We start from the raw sequence: 16852 nt of genomic DNA on the forward strand, positions 1-16852 counted from the left end.
CAAACAGCCAGTGCCAACTTTGCTGGCCGTGTGAATGAGGTGAGCCATCTTGGAAGTGGACCCTCCAGCCCCATCGAACCTTCAGATGGCAACACCTCCGGCTGACATCTCAACTGCAACCTCACGAGAGACCCCACACCAGAACCTCACAGCTAATCTGATCTCGAACTCTTGACTCACGGACACTTTTGAGATAAAAATGTTTACTGTTAATTTTTTTTTAAAGCTAAGGAAAAGTACGGTTGGAAGATATACTGTTCTTCCTGGGCTCCTGAGGGCACAGCAGATTTAGGCTGGAGAACTGGCGAGGGGTGTCTCCAGTTTGGACAACTATGGGAACAGGAGGCACCTTTGGAGCAGAATGCGTGGGCCCAGGGAGTTCTAGAATAAGAAACAGATGCATCAGGCATACTGGGGATCCTGGTGACAACGGACTAGTAAAGGGATACAAGTTTAAGACTGGGACTTTGAGGAGGGCAAAGCCAGGACATTTTATGGAAAAATTACCTTTTACAAATGCAAAGCATGGGAATCCCCTGGCGGTCCAATGGTTAGGACTCGGTGCTTTTTCACTGCTGTGGGCCCGGGTTTGATCCCTGGTTGGGGAACTAAAATCCCACAAGCCGCAAAACACAGCCAAAAAAAACCCCAAAAAGTATAAACGCAGGTGTGCTGGTTGTAAGAGAGGATGAGGGGTATGTTTCAAGCACCCCTCAATGAGGTCGGTCATGTGGCTTGGAGATCATTTCCTCCCAAACACTGCCCCCATTATCCTCTTATAGTGCATTTATCCCTGTTGAGTTTGATCTTTCTTTTTCCTCTGCTCTGCTTCTTGTCTGCCCCTCCCTGGTGCATGGCTGGTAATATGTGTTGGGTTCTGAGATATTAAGTGAGTGAGTGGATCAGTGCTTATATTGTGAACTGCCAGGGAGATCCTGTTTGCTTCCAGGATGTTTGTGCTTTGGACCAGAGCAGGGATTGTAATAGTCTTATTTGTCTTGTCCATTCTCTCAATCTGAACTGTGTAGCATAGTAATCAGCAACCATAGGTAGGTATTTAAATTGAAATGAATTAAAATTAAATGTAATTTAAAATTCAGTTTCTCAGTCTCACTAGCTCCATTTCAAGCACTTAACAGCATTATGCTCAATGTTCTATATCAGTGTTTCCCCACCTTTTTTTCACTATTGCTTCCTCTAAAAGCCTTTTTAGACTTTTTTTGCCTAGTTGCCACCCCCATGAAATTTTAATAACACAGATGTATTATATGTATTTATAATACATATATGTATATATGTGTTTCATATATAAAATCAGCAAGATTTTTTTGCCCCCCCACCAAACCAGGAACCAATTTTTGTCCCCTTGGAGGCAGTAACACCCTCATCAAGAATGCACATGCTACATGAAAAGCTGCTCAACATCACTAATTATTAGAGAAATGCAAATCAAAACTACAATGAGGTATCACCTCACACCAGTCAGAATGGGCATCATCAGAAAATCTACCAACAACAAATGCTGGAGAGGGTGTGGAGAAAAGGGAGCCCTCCTGCACTGTTGGGGGGAATGTAAATTGATACAGCCACTATGGAGAACAGTATGGAGGTTCCTTAAAAAACTAGAAATAGAATTACCATATGATCCAGCAATCCCACTACTGGGCATATACCCTGAGAAAACCACAATTCCAAAAGATACATGCACCCCAATGTTCACTGCAGCACTATTTACAATAGCCAGGTCATGGAAGCAACCTAAATGCCCATCGACAGACGAATGGATAAAGAAGATGTGGCACATATATACAATGGAATATTACTCAGCCATAAAAAGGAATGAAATTGGGTCATTTGTTGAGATGTGGATGGATCTAGAGACTGTCATACAGAGTGAAGTAAGTCAGAAACAGAAAAACAAATATCGTATATTAACGCATATATGTGGAACCTAGAAAAATGGTACAGATGAACTGGTTTGCAGGGCAGAAATTGAGACACAGATGTAGAGAACAAACGTATGGACACCAAGGGGGGGAAGCGGCGGGGGAGTGGGGGTGGGGGGGTGATGAATTGGGCGATTGGGATTGACATGTAGACACTGATGTGGATTAAATTGATGACTAATAACAACCTGCTGTATAAAAAAAAATGTGATCAAAAAAAAAAAAGAATGCACGTGCTATATGAAGCAGGGCCAAGATTAGGGTGAGGCACTTTATGTTCAAAATTTAAGGAAGCACTCACTCCCAGGATTGTGCAAGTGAAGGGTCAGCATCTGAAAGTAAGAGCTTCCTTAAAGCATGCACCCTACATGCCTCACTTGTCTCATTCTAGTTCCAGTCCTGATATGAGCATTTCCCTTGTGAAAATTAATAAAGAGAAACCTCAGCTACTATGGAGAACAGCATGAATGTTCCTTAAAAAACTAAAAATAGAGCTACCATATGATCCAGCAATCCCACTCCTGGGAATATATCCGGAGAAAACTGTAATTCAAAAAGATACACGCACTCCAATGTTCACTGCAGCACTGTTTACGATAGCCAGGACATGGAAGCAACCTAAATGTCCATCGATGGATGAATGGATAAAGATATGGTACATACATACAATGGAATATTACTCGGCCATAAAAAAGAATGTAATAATGTCTTTTGCAGCAACATGGATGGACCTAGAGATTGTCATACTGAGTGAAGTAAGTCAGACAGAGAAAGACAAATATCATATGATACCACTTACATGTGGAATCTAAAAAAAAATGGAACAAGTGAACTTATTTACAAAATGGAAATAGTCACAGATGTAGAGAACAAACTTATGGTTACCAAAGGGAAAAGAGGGGGAGGGATAAACTGGGAGATTGGGATTGACATATACACACAACTATATGTAAAAGAGATAACTAATAATAACCTACTGTATAGCACAGGGAACTCTATTCAATACTCTGTAATGACCTGTATGAGGAAACAATCTAAAAAAGAGTGGATATATGTAAACGTATAACTGATTCACTTTGCTGTACAGCAGAAACTAACACAACATTGTATACTCCAATAAAAATAAATAAATAATAGAAACCTATTACAATGGAGTCAGGAGACCAAAGGGGGAGCTCTCATGTATGTACCATTCCACATCAATACAGATCCCAACAGGAAGACATTTACCTTGCATCCCCTGCAGGAAGTGACACTACTTTACTACCACCAGCAGGAGGAAGAAAGATCTCCTTGCCTGGCAACAGGTCAGCCAATGAGAGACTGCCACAACTCAGCCAATGGAAAATCACTATACTTCAAGCCCCCAGCTTCCTCCAGTGGACATAACAGCCCCTCCCAACTTCCCCTTCTTGTATAAAAGAGTTTCCCCTCCTTTGCTTTACTAGACTTGCATGTGGTTCACCAAGTTGCAGGTCCCAAATTTCATTTCTTTGCTGTTGCCAAATAAACTTGTTTTGCTGGTAAAATAAGTGGCTATTTTCTTGTTTTAGGTTAACACCAGCATCACAGAATGTTCTATCAATCAGATTAGAAGTTTAGAAAAGTGGAACCAAGAGAGATGTGGAATTAGAGAAAATCCACTTGGAAGAGCTGTAGCTTGCTTAGTCCATGAGCAGCATGTCCGGGCTGTAGGTGAGTCATTCTCAACCCTGACTGCCCATTAGAATCACCCGATAAGTTTTCAAAATCCTGGTGCCTGGGCCCCACCTGAAGCAATTAAGTCTAGGTCTCTAGGACTGGGGCGTCTTAAGCTCCCAGGTGATTCCAGTGTGTGGCCTGGACTGAAAGTCCCTGCTGTGAGTGCAGAAGAATCCAAGTTCCAGCCAGTGAACCTGGGGTAGGCGGAGAGAGGGGGATTCCCTGCTGGCTTTTTTAAGTGGAAAAAGTAGAAAAGGAGCTTTAATTACTCTGTGGAAACAAGGGATTAAGTTGATAAAGAAAGATTCGGAGTGTGAAAAATGTGAAGTAGTGGCATGTCTAAGGATTTTACATCACAAGTGGTGCATGGTTTGGACTTTGTTTAGTATGTTAAACACTTGGGGGCCTGACTGGACACTATAACCGAACACCATTGAGATGATAATTAACCCAGAGAGGCTCCTAGGTCCAGTGGAGTGTGGCCTTGAGGTTAATTTATTAACTTCCTTTCTGACATTTCTCAGCAGCTTCTGGGGCCAATGCCAAAGAGATATTTGGAAAGGGCTCTTGTTAAATCCACTGGTCATTTTCCATTGGTTCCAGATGAATAGCTGGGAGAAATTTTCATGACTGAAGTCATGAGCATTACCTCCTCTGATAAGTGATCAAAACAACAGCACTCTTTGTTGTCCACAATCTGGTTGGCAAACTAACTCCAGCTAAAGGAGAACAAACTATGGAAGGGATATTTGAATTCTAAGTACCACCAACCATCACCCTCATCCCAGGCCAGCTCCAACACACAGATACACACACACACACACACACACACACACACACACACCTAAAGAGGATTAGTTTTATGCACTAAGACCTGGGTAGTGCAAGCCCCAGGGTGTTGGGGATGGTGTGTGTGTGTGTGTGTGTGTGTGTGTGTGTGTGTGTGTGTGTATTTTAGCGTGAAGCTGAGAAAGGCGAGAAGCTCTAGCATCCTCATGGTGCTTGTCTCTTTGGATTCCTATTTATGGGTTCCAATCTTGGTTCATTTCTCTTTGATCCCAGGTCACTGTGGGGTAGGAAAGGGTCCAAGGCTTCTTCTACGTAGAGAACCAAGGGGGTTTCAGAGTGGGATGGGGGAAAAGGAAGATTGAAGCTGTTTATTTAGGCTTTACCACTCAAGGCAAGTCATGCGTTCTAGGCTCACGTGCCCACCAGCCTAACTCAACAAGGGGATGACATTGGAGTCTTTGGCCAGAGCTGTCATTGTAATAATAACTAATTACCCTGGCATTTTCCTCTAGGGAGTGGCAAGGTTAATCTAGCGCTGTAGGCAAGAATTTAGGTGAAGGTTTATTTCTCAGCTTTCTCTTAATCATCTCCCCAGATACAGAACCAACAGGTATCAGTGGCCTTATATGCCTTAAGCTTGGAAGGGATTGTTAAGGAAATTAAGAGTTTGGACATTTACCCCGACGCCAGCTCCCCCAAAATCTCATCCGCCCCATCACCTAAGCTCAAAACCTTAAGTCATCCTAGATGCCTCCCTTTCTATCAGATGCTGTGTTTTGTTTTTTGTTTGTTTGTTTTGGGGTTTTTTTGGCCACGCTGTGCAGCTTGCATAATCTTAGTTCCCTGACCAGGGATCAAACCCACGCCCTCGGCAGTGAAAGCGTGGAGTCCTTACCACTGGACCGCCAGGGAATTCCCTCTATCAGATGCTTTAAAATATTTTGGTTATTACTTCCTAAATACCTCTCCCTTCTCCATTTTTCTGCATCTCCCTTAATGCCATATTACTTCCAGCTTCATATTACTTCATTTCTCTTCTGCACTCACAATAGTCTGTTTTATTTATTCTTTGAAACATTTTTAATTGTACAAAACATGAATATATTATCATTTTTTAAAAATGTGAACAATACAGATAATCAAAAATTCGAAATTTAACCATGGTAATCAGCTAGGAGTGTTTTGTATATCTTCTATGCATATCTACACAGAAAAATTTTTTTTACTATTTTTTGTATTTTTTTTAAAAAAAACATTAAGGGTGCCATAAATGGTTTTGCTATTTCCTTCTTCCACTTAATATGTCTTGGAGATTTGCCATGTCAGTATATTCAGAACCACCTTATTTGGACTGCTACATAGTGTTCCATGGTGTGACAGGCTCCCTCTAAGATGACCTGTTTCCTTGTATTCACAGCCTGGTATAATCTCCTCTGTGGATATACCATATTTTATGTAACAGTTCCCCTTGTCATATTTTTTTAAAACTGGGATCCTGTTCAAAGCAATCACTTAAGCTTCTTCCAGAAAATACTTTTTAAAACAGAAATCTAATCACGTTACTCTGCTTCAAAACTTCAGTGTGACGCAATTATGGAGATTCTAGGAAGATGACAAACTGGGTGAACATCCCCAGTCCCTCCCCTTTGTGATCTGTTTTTGCAGCAGCATAAATACCAAAATAAGAGTTCTGATGGAAACTGGACAGTGTGTGAGGCCAGGAGTTGTTCTGAGAGTTCCTCTTCCTGGGCTGAGGGAAAGATTTTATGGCTCCCTGAGAAGAGAGGTATGATAGACTCTGGGGTGCCCTGGGAGGTCCTTAGTGGGATTGCCCCATCGTGCTGACCCCAGTAGACTGAAATGAAAATATCTAGTTGTTCTGATTTTATCTCCGTTTGAGTGATTAAAAAAAAAAAACAAAACCATTTGGACCCAGAGGTTTGAGAGTCTAGCCACCACCTCCTGAAGCCCCTATGGAGGAAAGAGCATTTATGAGCTCATTTCCCACAAACACACAAAAAGGAAAGCTATTTTAAAATGATAAAAATTATTTACCCAAAACTAGTAGCAACTATAATGTAAAGCTGAAGTCATTTCTGTCAGAATCATCATTCCTGGCATCACTTTGGAGACCTTAACACCAATTATTAATTATTCTTAAATAAATAAATATTGAAAAAATAGACAAAAATTACATTATTTTCATGTGATATAATTGTATATTTAGGAAATCTAAAGGATTCTACCAAAACTATTTGAAGTAATTAAACTTTGGTAAGGTGAATGATAGTAGTTAAAAATACAAAAATAAATAAAATTTTCTTCATGCCAGCAATAAACAGTAAGACATGAAACATAACCTCAATTGTGGTGAATAGAATAACATCCTCCCCCAAAGATGTCCACATACTAATCTTCAAAACGTGTGAATATGTTGCATTAAATGACAGAAGGAACATTGCAGATGTGATTAAGTTAAGGACCTGGAAATGAAGTGGTTATTCAATTATCCAGGTGAGCCCAATGTAATCATGGCCCCTTATAAGAGGCAAGAAGAGTTAGGGAAGAGTAGGCGATCTGAAGATGAAAGCAGACATAGGAATGACTCAAGAGAGGAGCCATGAGCCAAGGAATGCAGGTGGCCTCTGACAGCAGGTAAAGGGAAGGAAATGGACCCCCTCCTAGAGCTTCCAGAAGGAACACAGCTCTGCTGACAGCAGATCTTATGACTTCTGACCTCCAGAACTGTAAGATAATACATTTGTGTTGTTTTAAGCCACTAAATTTGTGGTAATTTGTTACAGCAGCAATAGAAAACTAATACATCATTTATACCAGTGACAAGAATTGTAAAATGCCTATGAACAAATTATCCATAGAAAGTACATGATCTAGGGCTTCGCTGGTGGCACAGTGGTTAAGAATATGCCTGCCAATGCAGGGGACACGGTTTCGAGCCCTGGTCTGGGAAGATCCCACATGCCACGGAGCAACTAAGCCCGTGCGCCACAACTGCTGAGCCTGTGCTCTAGAGCCCGCGAACCACAACTACTGAGCCCGCATGCTGCAACTAATGAAGCCCACGCGTCTAGAGCCTGTGCTCCACAACAAGAGAAGCCACCACAATGAGAAGCCTGAGCACCGTAACAAAGAGTAGCCCCTGCTTGCTGCAACTAGAGAAAGCCCACGCGCAGCAACGAAGACCCAATGGCAGCCAAATAAATAAATAAATAAATAAGAAAGTACATGATCTACATGAAGAGAACTAAATTCTTATTGAAGGGAATAGACCTGAATAGCTGGAGAGAAATATTACATTCCTGGGTAGGAAAACTTGGTATTGATATCTTAAAATGTCCATCCTTCACAAACTAATATATAACTTTAAGGGAGTTGCAATCAGGATTGTCAATCTTTCACCAACTAATATATAATTTTGAGTTGTAATCAGAATTTTAGGTGGAAGACAAGGGGAGTAAGTAGCTAAAATTATTTTAAATTTTGAATGGAAAAAATAAGAATCTGAGAATAGCCAAGAAAATAAAGAAAAAGCATGAAGTGGTGGGAATTACCTTAACAGATACTAAAATTTATAAGAGAATTATTGAATGCAAAATAGCACCATACACTACATCAAAAGACAAATGGAGTTTTGATAGTGTACTATAGTTACATACGATGCTACCCTTGGCAGAAGTGGGGTGAAGGGTACATAGGACTCTGTACCATTTCACAACTTCATGTTAGTCTCTAAATATTTCCAAATAAAATGTTTTTTTAAAAAAAATACAAATGATAATCTGGGATAAAAGGGAACCTTTGTAAAACGTACAGATAAAGATTAACAATTACTAATATTCAAAGAGCTTTTACCAAATGATTAAAAAAAAAGACAACTGAATAGAAAAATAAGCAGGCAATTCACATATGGGAATGTACAAATTGTCGACAAACATAAGATGCTCAACGTCTGTAGAAGTCCAGGAAATGCAAATTAAACCAATGCAGCCTTTTTTTCACTCATTATATTTACCAAAATTTACAAGTGGAAGAGTGATACTGTCCAGTTCCGGCTGACGGCATTGAGGAATAGGAATTTCTACAACCTATTAGAAAAGTAATCTGGACACATCCATTATAAGTAAAAATGCAAACATCCATTGACCCAGATATCCTGCCTTTGAGAATCTGTTTTACTGAAATGAAAGGCCCAGTATACCCAGACTCATCTTGAGGAGGCATACTGCACTATTTTTGTAATGGCTGAAAACGGAAAACAACGTGTCCACCAGTAACAGAATGGTTGAAGAAATAAATGAGTTAAATCTAACTCATCTGGAGGGATGTCCATATATTGTTAAGGGAAAAAAGCAAGTTGCAGGATAAGTTGCAGCTGGCCTTCTGCAGCCTTGCGCTCTGCATTGGCAGATTCAACCAACCCTGAACTGAAGATATTTGGGGGAAAAAAATTTCAGAAAGTTCCAGAAAGCAAAACTTGAATTTGCCTCGCACAAGCAACTATTTACATAGCATTTACATTGTTTTAGGTATTATAAGTAATCTAGAGATGGTTTAAAGTATGTGGGAGAATGTGCATAGGTTATATGCAAATACTACACTATTTTACATAAGGAACTTGAACACCCTTGGATTTTGCTATCCACAGGAGCCCTAGAACAAATTCCCCCATACTAAGGGATGACTGTATATCTTTTTGGCAATCCAGGTGAGCTCAAATAAGCAAACCAGCCAACCCTCAAATACAGAAAGGTATGTCAGGATACCCTCCTGATTACTAGCCCTGGCTACCTCCCATATAGGAGAGAACCGAAATCGTGACCTTTTTTTTCTTTTACATCATTAACTCTTTAAAATAAGCATGTATCATTTGAATTCTTAAAAATCTAATAAAATTTAAAATGTCTCCCAATTACCCTGAAAGGGCAAACTCTTCAACTTGACGTATAAGGCCTCCATGGTCTAACCCCTGCCACTTCTTTGGCGTCATCTCCCTCCATATCCCTTCCACAGTCAATGTTTCAGCCACACCAAACTACAATACACTAACTACTTAGAGTTTCTTAAATATGACATCTGGGTCTTACCTCTGAACCTCTGCACACTTCTCCTGAAAAACTATTCTTTATCTTTTCCACCTGGTGAACTCTTACTCATTCTTCAAGACCCAGCTTAAATGACCCCACCCCACTCTGTTTGTACCTCAGTGACAACATTTGTACTTTATTGCAATTGTCTGTGTCTATATGTGTGTGCATATATGTTGTGTCATCCTTCACTGTGCTTGATTGGCATACAAAAAGTTTTTAATGCTTGTTGAATGAATTGAAATTAATCAAATTAGTGTTTTATAACGTCTGTGTTTTTTGACCTAACAAAAGCATCGTTCAGGCTATGTTTTAATGATGTGTTTTTGATGGGCCAATGTGGGTACAACATTTTATAAATAAGCTAATACAGTTTGATGGAATATTTTGTCAAAAGTTGAGACACTTGGGCTTCCCTGGTGGCGCAGTGGTTGAGAGTCCGCCTGCCGATACAGGAGACACGGGTTCGTGCCCCGGTCCGGGAGGATTCCACATGCCGCGGGGCGGCTGGGCCCGTGAGCCATGGCCGCTGGGCCTGTGCGTCCAGAGCCTGTGCTCCGCAACGGGAGAGGCCACAACAGTGAGAGGCCCGCGTACCGCAAAAAAAAAAAAAAAGTTGAGACACTTGCAATGACAATTTTCCAACAGCTAGAATTCATTTTTAATTTGGGATAAATTCCTGAATAGGGAATAAAATAAAAAAGAAGTAATCCCACTTCTTTTTCTTTCTCCCAAAGGATGTGTAAGATCAGTCTTGGGACTATTTGCACTTGGATCCATTCCCAGCCCTTCCCTTCCTCTCCTCTGCGTTGCAGAAGGGCTGACCCCTGAAGCCTGCATCTCCAGGCTCTTGTTCCTCCTGGCTGCCAGCTGAGCTCAGCTGATGTCCAGCCCTGGTGGGAGATTGGAGGGCAGAGAGAAGAGAGAAGCCAGGGTATTTCCCCCCCCCCGCCTCAATCAACTCCAGCTGCTCTGTGCCTCTAAGCCTCCATGGGACACTGCTGCCCTTATTCCTCTTCCATTGGGTGATCTGGTTACCCTGGGCCCCATTTATATGGCCTCCTCCCTTTGTCTCTACAGCCTCTGATAGTAGTGACTCCCTGCTGTTGCTAATCTCTGGATTACTCCATGTACCAGTTTGCTTTTGTTCTGAAACAAACTGCTTCAAAACTTAATGGCTGGACTTCCCTGGTGGTACAGTGGTTAAGAATCCGCCTGCCAATGCAGGGGACACGGGTTTGATCCCTGGTCCTGGGAGATCCCACAGCCACGGAGCAACTAAGCCCGGGCGCCACAGCTACTGAAGCCCGCATGCCTAGAGCCTGTGCTCTGCAGCAAGAGAAGCCACCGCAATGAAGAGTAGTCCCCGCTCACCACAACTAAAAAAGAAAGCCCATGCGCAGCAACGAAGACCCAACGCAGCCAAAAATTTTTTTAAAAAGTAATGGCTAAAACAACAACCATTATTTGTAGCTCACAAAGCATGAGGTAGCAATTTAGACTGGGATCAGCTGGGCAATTCTTCCGCCGGTCTTGGCTGGGCACACTCACACGGCCCAAATCAACACTGGGCTCCACTTTGGGAGCTGGCTGGCTGTCATCTGGGGCAATGGTGGGTCCATATGCCTCTCATCATCCAACAGCCTAGCCCAGATATATTCAGTTGGCAGCTGGCTCCAAGAAAGAGAAGGGAAATAGGAAAGACCTCTTGAGGCCCAAGCTTGGAACTTACACAATGTTGCTTTTTCCCAAAGCAAGTCGCGAGACCTGCCTTAATTCAATACGTAAAGAAATAGACTCCATTTCTAAATGGGAGAGAAAAAATTTCTGGCCATTTTTGAAATCAACCACACCTTACCATTACCTTCTCCATCACCTGTATAACCAAGCCCCTGCATAAATTTCCTCTGTGATAAGTACTGGAAGTCATTATAGTTTCCCTAGTTAGACTTGGTGTGTATGTTTGAATGTGCTTGAAAGATAAGGGTTAAGGAAAACAGGAAACATCTGTTCCTAATGGGCTCCCCTTGGATTTGAAGGTTTCTGTTATAAACGTCACCTGCCCAGGCTTCTTTATAATTAGTCAACATGACAATATAGATGAATCACAAATTCAACAGAGATGAACTGAGTGTCTACCGTGTGGCAGGCATGATGCTGGGCATGATGGGCCATGGCAGGAGTGGGGGACAGTACACAGAGTGAGTAAGGCGTGGTGCCTGCCTTACGGGAGCTAATATATGGTGTCTGAAGAGCCAGGCACACAGCAAGTGGTATACAGGTTTGGTAAGATGATGAGGATGCCCACTACAATGGTGATGCAGTTCATAATCTAGTGAGGGAGATAAATATTTAATGAGAGTTTTTTGGTCTGTCTCTACAACCTAGAAAGTAAGCTCCATGAAGGCTAAACTCTCATATATTGTCACACACCACTGTATCTCCATTGCCTAACAAAAGACCAGCACCCAATAACTGGTGAATAAATATGTATCAAGTGTAGGAGTGTGGGCTTCCCTGGTGGCGCAGTGGTTGAGAGTCCGCCTGCCGATGCAGGGGACGCAGGTTCGTGCCCCGGTCCGGGAAGATCCCACATGCCACGGAGCGGCTGGGCCCGTGAGCCATGGCCGCTGAGCCTGCGCGTCCGGAGCCTGTGCTCTGCAACGGGAGAGGCCAGAACAGTGAGAGGCCGGCGTACCGCAAAAAAAAAGTGTAGGAGTGAAAGGTGTATACACAATGCTAACAGAGCATAGACGAGAAAGAGGTTAATTCTGAGAACAGGGCAAACAATGCCAATCACAGGGGAAAGCTTCATAAAAACAGATGAGTTCTAAAATTTATAACTGAGATAGAGTACTCAAAATTTGGCAGCAGAGAAGGGGACTGAAAGGAAAAGCAAAGGACCAGCATGAAGAATATCAAGGAGAATTGGAGGGTGGGCTATCTCCCCTGCGGGTGACGGAGGGGCCCCCTCCTAGTCATCCCGGTGAAATCAGCCATGTGCACACCGCTGGGTGGAGGTCGTTGGCATTGTTTCTCTGAACCCATCTCACTGAGTATTCAGAAAGTGATCTGAGGCCTGAACTGCTCAGATTTGGCAAAGGATGACTCTACTGTCCTTCAGGCTGTTGTGAAGAGTCCCCGCCCACCCCCCCCACCCCCACCCCCCCACCCCCCGGTATAGCTGGGGGCAGCTCTGCGTGGATGGTTATAATGTGAATTTGGGCAAATTTCTCCTCCTGGTTTGGGTGTTTTTGAACATATGCCCAGAGGCTGCTGCAATAAATCCCTTTTTAGAATCTAAACAAACACACAGGGAATGGGGGGAAAAGCCAGAGGCAATGGAAATGCCTCCCGGGGGAGCTTGGTTGACAGGGAAGACATCTGGACCAGAGGAGGAAAGGGATCCTGGCAAGGGTCAGAGCGCTCAGTTCAAAGACCTTTACCTGGGCTTCCCTGGTGGCGCAGGGGTTGAGAGTCCGCCTGCCGATGCAGGAGACACGGGTTCGTGCCCTGGTCCGGGAAGATCCCACATGCCGCGGAGCGACTGGGCCCGTGAGCCATGGCCGCTGAACCTGCGCGTCCGGAGCCTGTGCTCCGCAATGGGAGAGGCCACAACAGTGAGAGGCCCGTGTAACGCAAAAAAAAAAAAAAAAAAAAAAAAGACCTTCACCAAGCCACCCTCTGCTTCTCCAGCAGGGAAATAAGCCAAACCACTCTTTTTTTTTTTTCTGTCTGGGACTCCAGAGAAGGCCAAATAAAGCTCCATACAGGACAGCTCTCTTTACCTAGGAGGAGAGCCTGCAACCCCTCCTTCTGTAGTAAATCAGACAGGACGTGAGATCATTTAGAGGAAGGGAAAATTTAGTGGTCCTTGCTGTTGTACTGGTGGTTCAAGTTCAAGGTAATTCAGAGCTTTAAGTTCTCAACCTTGGGGCTTAAACCTTACAGTGATGCTCAACTTCTCTTCCACCTCCATGCTGCCAAACCCTACAGTGTTCCTAAACCACCGCCCTTCGGGTTTCCTGTAGGTTAGAGGAGATTTCTGGTCTCGTATCAGGAGATTGAAAATCAGAGACGGATAAAAGTGAGAGAGCTCATGAACAGTACAGAGAACGCAGTGAAGCAAGCATGGCCTCATTGGCCAACATTGCCCTGCCCGGAATATTGGGTAAGTTTTCTGTGGGCGGGCGGGCAGCTTCCCCAGGCAGCTCCTGGTTTATTTGTGTGTTTATTTACATGAGATGATTTCTAAAGCAGATGGCCTTCCTTTCCTCTCAGAAGAGATGGCTGCAAGACTGTTATGTCTATTTCATATATAGTGCCCAGCTGATACTCACTTCCTTAGTGTTCTTGCAAAAGCAAGAAGAGGCAACCATGGCAAAGGGATACCTTGAATAGGAAATGACCTGGAAGCGAGAAAACCTCATTTGTGGATTTTTTTTATGCAAGAAAATCTCCTAGGAGCTCTCTTTTTTTTTTTTAGAATAAAGAGATAAAAACTATTCAAGGACAGATTAAGAGATATGAAAGCTAGATATTTGATATTCACAAAATGTATGTAATAGCTATTTCAGATGGAGAGAACAGAAAAACCAGAATTGCAGCATTCAGCAATTTAGCACAGATTTTATGAGAACAGACTTCAAAATCAGAGATACCCAGGCTTGAGTCTGAGCTCTGGTATTTTTAACTGTGTAAACTTGGACAATTTTCCACTTCCTCCAGGGGATCCTCCCTGTCTCCTGTCTCCCTCTCTTCACCAGCCTGATGGGGCCATGGTAGGCTTATTATCCCAGGATCCCCAAAGACCTTGTAGGTTATGTTAAGGCATTTACTCTTCTATCTAGAAGAGAACAGGGAGCCACCAAAGTGTTGCCAGCCAGGAAAGATGAGATCAAATATGCTGGTAGGTCTGGGGCTCAGAGAATTACGAACAGCAGCAAGCAGCTTACTTGGGACACAGATGACCCTTGCTCAACAAACGGTGGCCTCATCCTACCTCCCCAGGGTACCTCCAGTAATTCCCTATGGTAGTTTTTTCCAGAATGGGGCATGACTATCACTAGGGGCTCTAAGGATAATTTTAGTGGCATATAACCACATATTTTTCAAAGATTAACATATTTATTTCAATGGGGATTCAAAACTAAAACTTGCATTCTAACCACCCCCCTTAAAAAAAAAAAACTTGGACAATTTTCTTAAACTCCCTATTTCAGTTTTTTTTTTTCCTTTTTTAAATAAATTGAGTTATAATAGTATGGACTTCTGGGTTGGTAGGAAAATTATGTGAGGTGATTGATGTTTGCAAAATAATTAGCATGAAGTTAACATGCAATAAACAGTCAATAAATGTCACCCACTATGGGCTGAATTATGTCCCCCCCCCCCAAACTCATGTGTTGACGCTCTAAACCAGTCCCTCAGAATGACTATATTTGGGCCTTTGATGAAGTAATTAGGCTAAAATGAGACCATTAGGTTGGCCCTAATCCATTCTTACTAGAGTCCTTATAAGAAGAGGAAATTTGGATACACAGACACCAGAACTGTCTGTGCACAGAGGAAAGGCCACGTGAAGACACAGCGAGTAGGCATCCGTCTACATGTCAAGGAGAGAGGCCTCAGGAGAAACCAAACCTGCTGACACCTTGATCTTGGACCACCCACCTCCAGAACTGTGAGAAATAAAGTTTCTATTGTTTAAACCACCCAGCCAGTGGTATGTTGTTATGGCAGCCTGAGCAGACTAATACATCCCCTGTTGTTATTATTTTAAAATCCAGATGCTGAGAAGCAAGGTGCCCTTGGTTTTCCATACTGATAAAGGCTCCCAGGCCAATTGTGCAGAGGAAGCCAAAATCCACACTCCTTCCAGCCCTGTCACGTGGACTGACCAGCTACAGAGACCACCACGGTATGACTCAGGCCTTCTCTGGTTTCTGTGCAGGGTGCAGATCTCTATAGACCAGCTAACGATTGCTATGAGTCAACGGCAGGGAAATCCCTGAGATTTGGAGACCTGCTCCATTCCCCAGCCCCCAGCTCTTTTGCGGCTGCTGAGAGCATGTCACCCCCAAATAATGAGGCTCTCCCTCGGTTTCCAAGTCATTGTGATTGCCCTCCCATCACCCTCTAGAAGGTCAGAAAGTCAGATTCCACCAAAGGCTGCCACAGATGTGGTTTTAATATAGTCCCTTCAGAAGCCCACAATTAAAACCTAATTATATATCTTTGCCAATTAGTGAAGGAGGTGCCATTTCCAGTGATGGCAGAGTCCCCCAAAATCCATAATCCCTCTCCCCTGCTTCCCCAACACACACTTTCCTTCAGTGGCATTATGCCATGATTTGTAATTTTGGAAAAGTTACCAAACCTCTGATCCTGATGAATTATCTATCGATACAAGATGGTGTTAACAACGCCTGTTGTTAGAAGGATCCTAAGAGGTCATTAATTCAGCCGCTATTTATTGAGTGACCTACTGTACATTCATTCTTTCATTTAGCAAATATTTACTGAACACCTGCTACATATCAACTGAATAATATCTAGAAGGCTGCAGTTTACCTTCTCAGAGAGAGATCAAGAACAAGTAGGCAGGGACTTCCCTGGTGCCGCAGTGGTTAAGACTGCACGCTCCCAATGCCGGGGGCCCGAGTTCAATCCCTGGTCAGGGAACTAGATCCCCCATGTTGCAACTAAGAGTTTGCATGCCGCAACTAAGACCCAGCACAACCAAATAAATGAATAAATAAATAAAAGAACAAGTAGACAAACAAGATGACTTCAGACGATGATGTGCTATACAGGAAACAAATGCAGTAATGAGATGGAAACTAAACAAGAGGTGGGTTAGAGGTGTGATGTCATAGAAGGCTTGCAAAGGGAACTGCAGGTGCAGGGGTTCTGGAAAGAGACATGCATTTAATGAACAGAAAAGAACAGAAGGAAGGGCAGTAGGAGGAATGAGAGGAGGTCCAGGAGAGCCTGGAGAGGTGGCCAGAGGCCAGATCACACAGGGTTATCCAGGACATAGAAAGTATGATCTTTCCATGATGAAAAGTACAGAAAATTCTTTGATCCACACAGACCAAAGAACTAAAAGACCAGTAACTTAAGCTGAGTTAAGACAGCAGGGACCAGATCAGTCAGGGCCTCCCTGGTTATGGTCAGATATTTGGATTTATTCAGAATCGAATGCAGTGGTTCTTAACATTGGCTATACATTGGAACCACCGAGGAAACTTAACTAATGCTGATGTCTGAGCCCCACCCCACTAATTCTGATATAATCTGTCTGGGGTG

This window comes from Monodon monoceros, unplaced genomic scaffold (assembly GCF_005190385.1).
Source record: "Monodon monoceros isolate NGI ecotype Baffin Bay Population unplaced genomic scaffold, NGI_Narwhal_1 Super_Scaffold_13, whole genome shotgun sequence".
Classification (NCBI taxonomy): Eukaryota; Metazoa; Chordata; class Mammalia; order Artiodactyla; family Monodontidae; genus Monodon; species Monodon monoceros.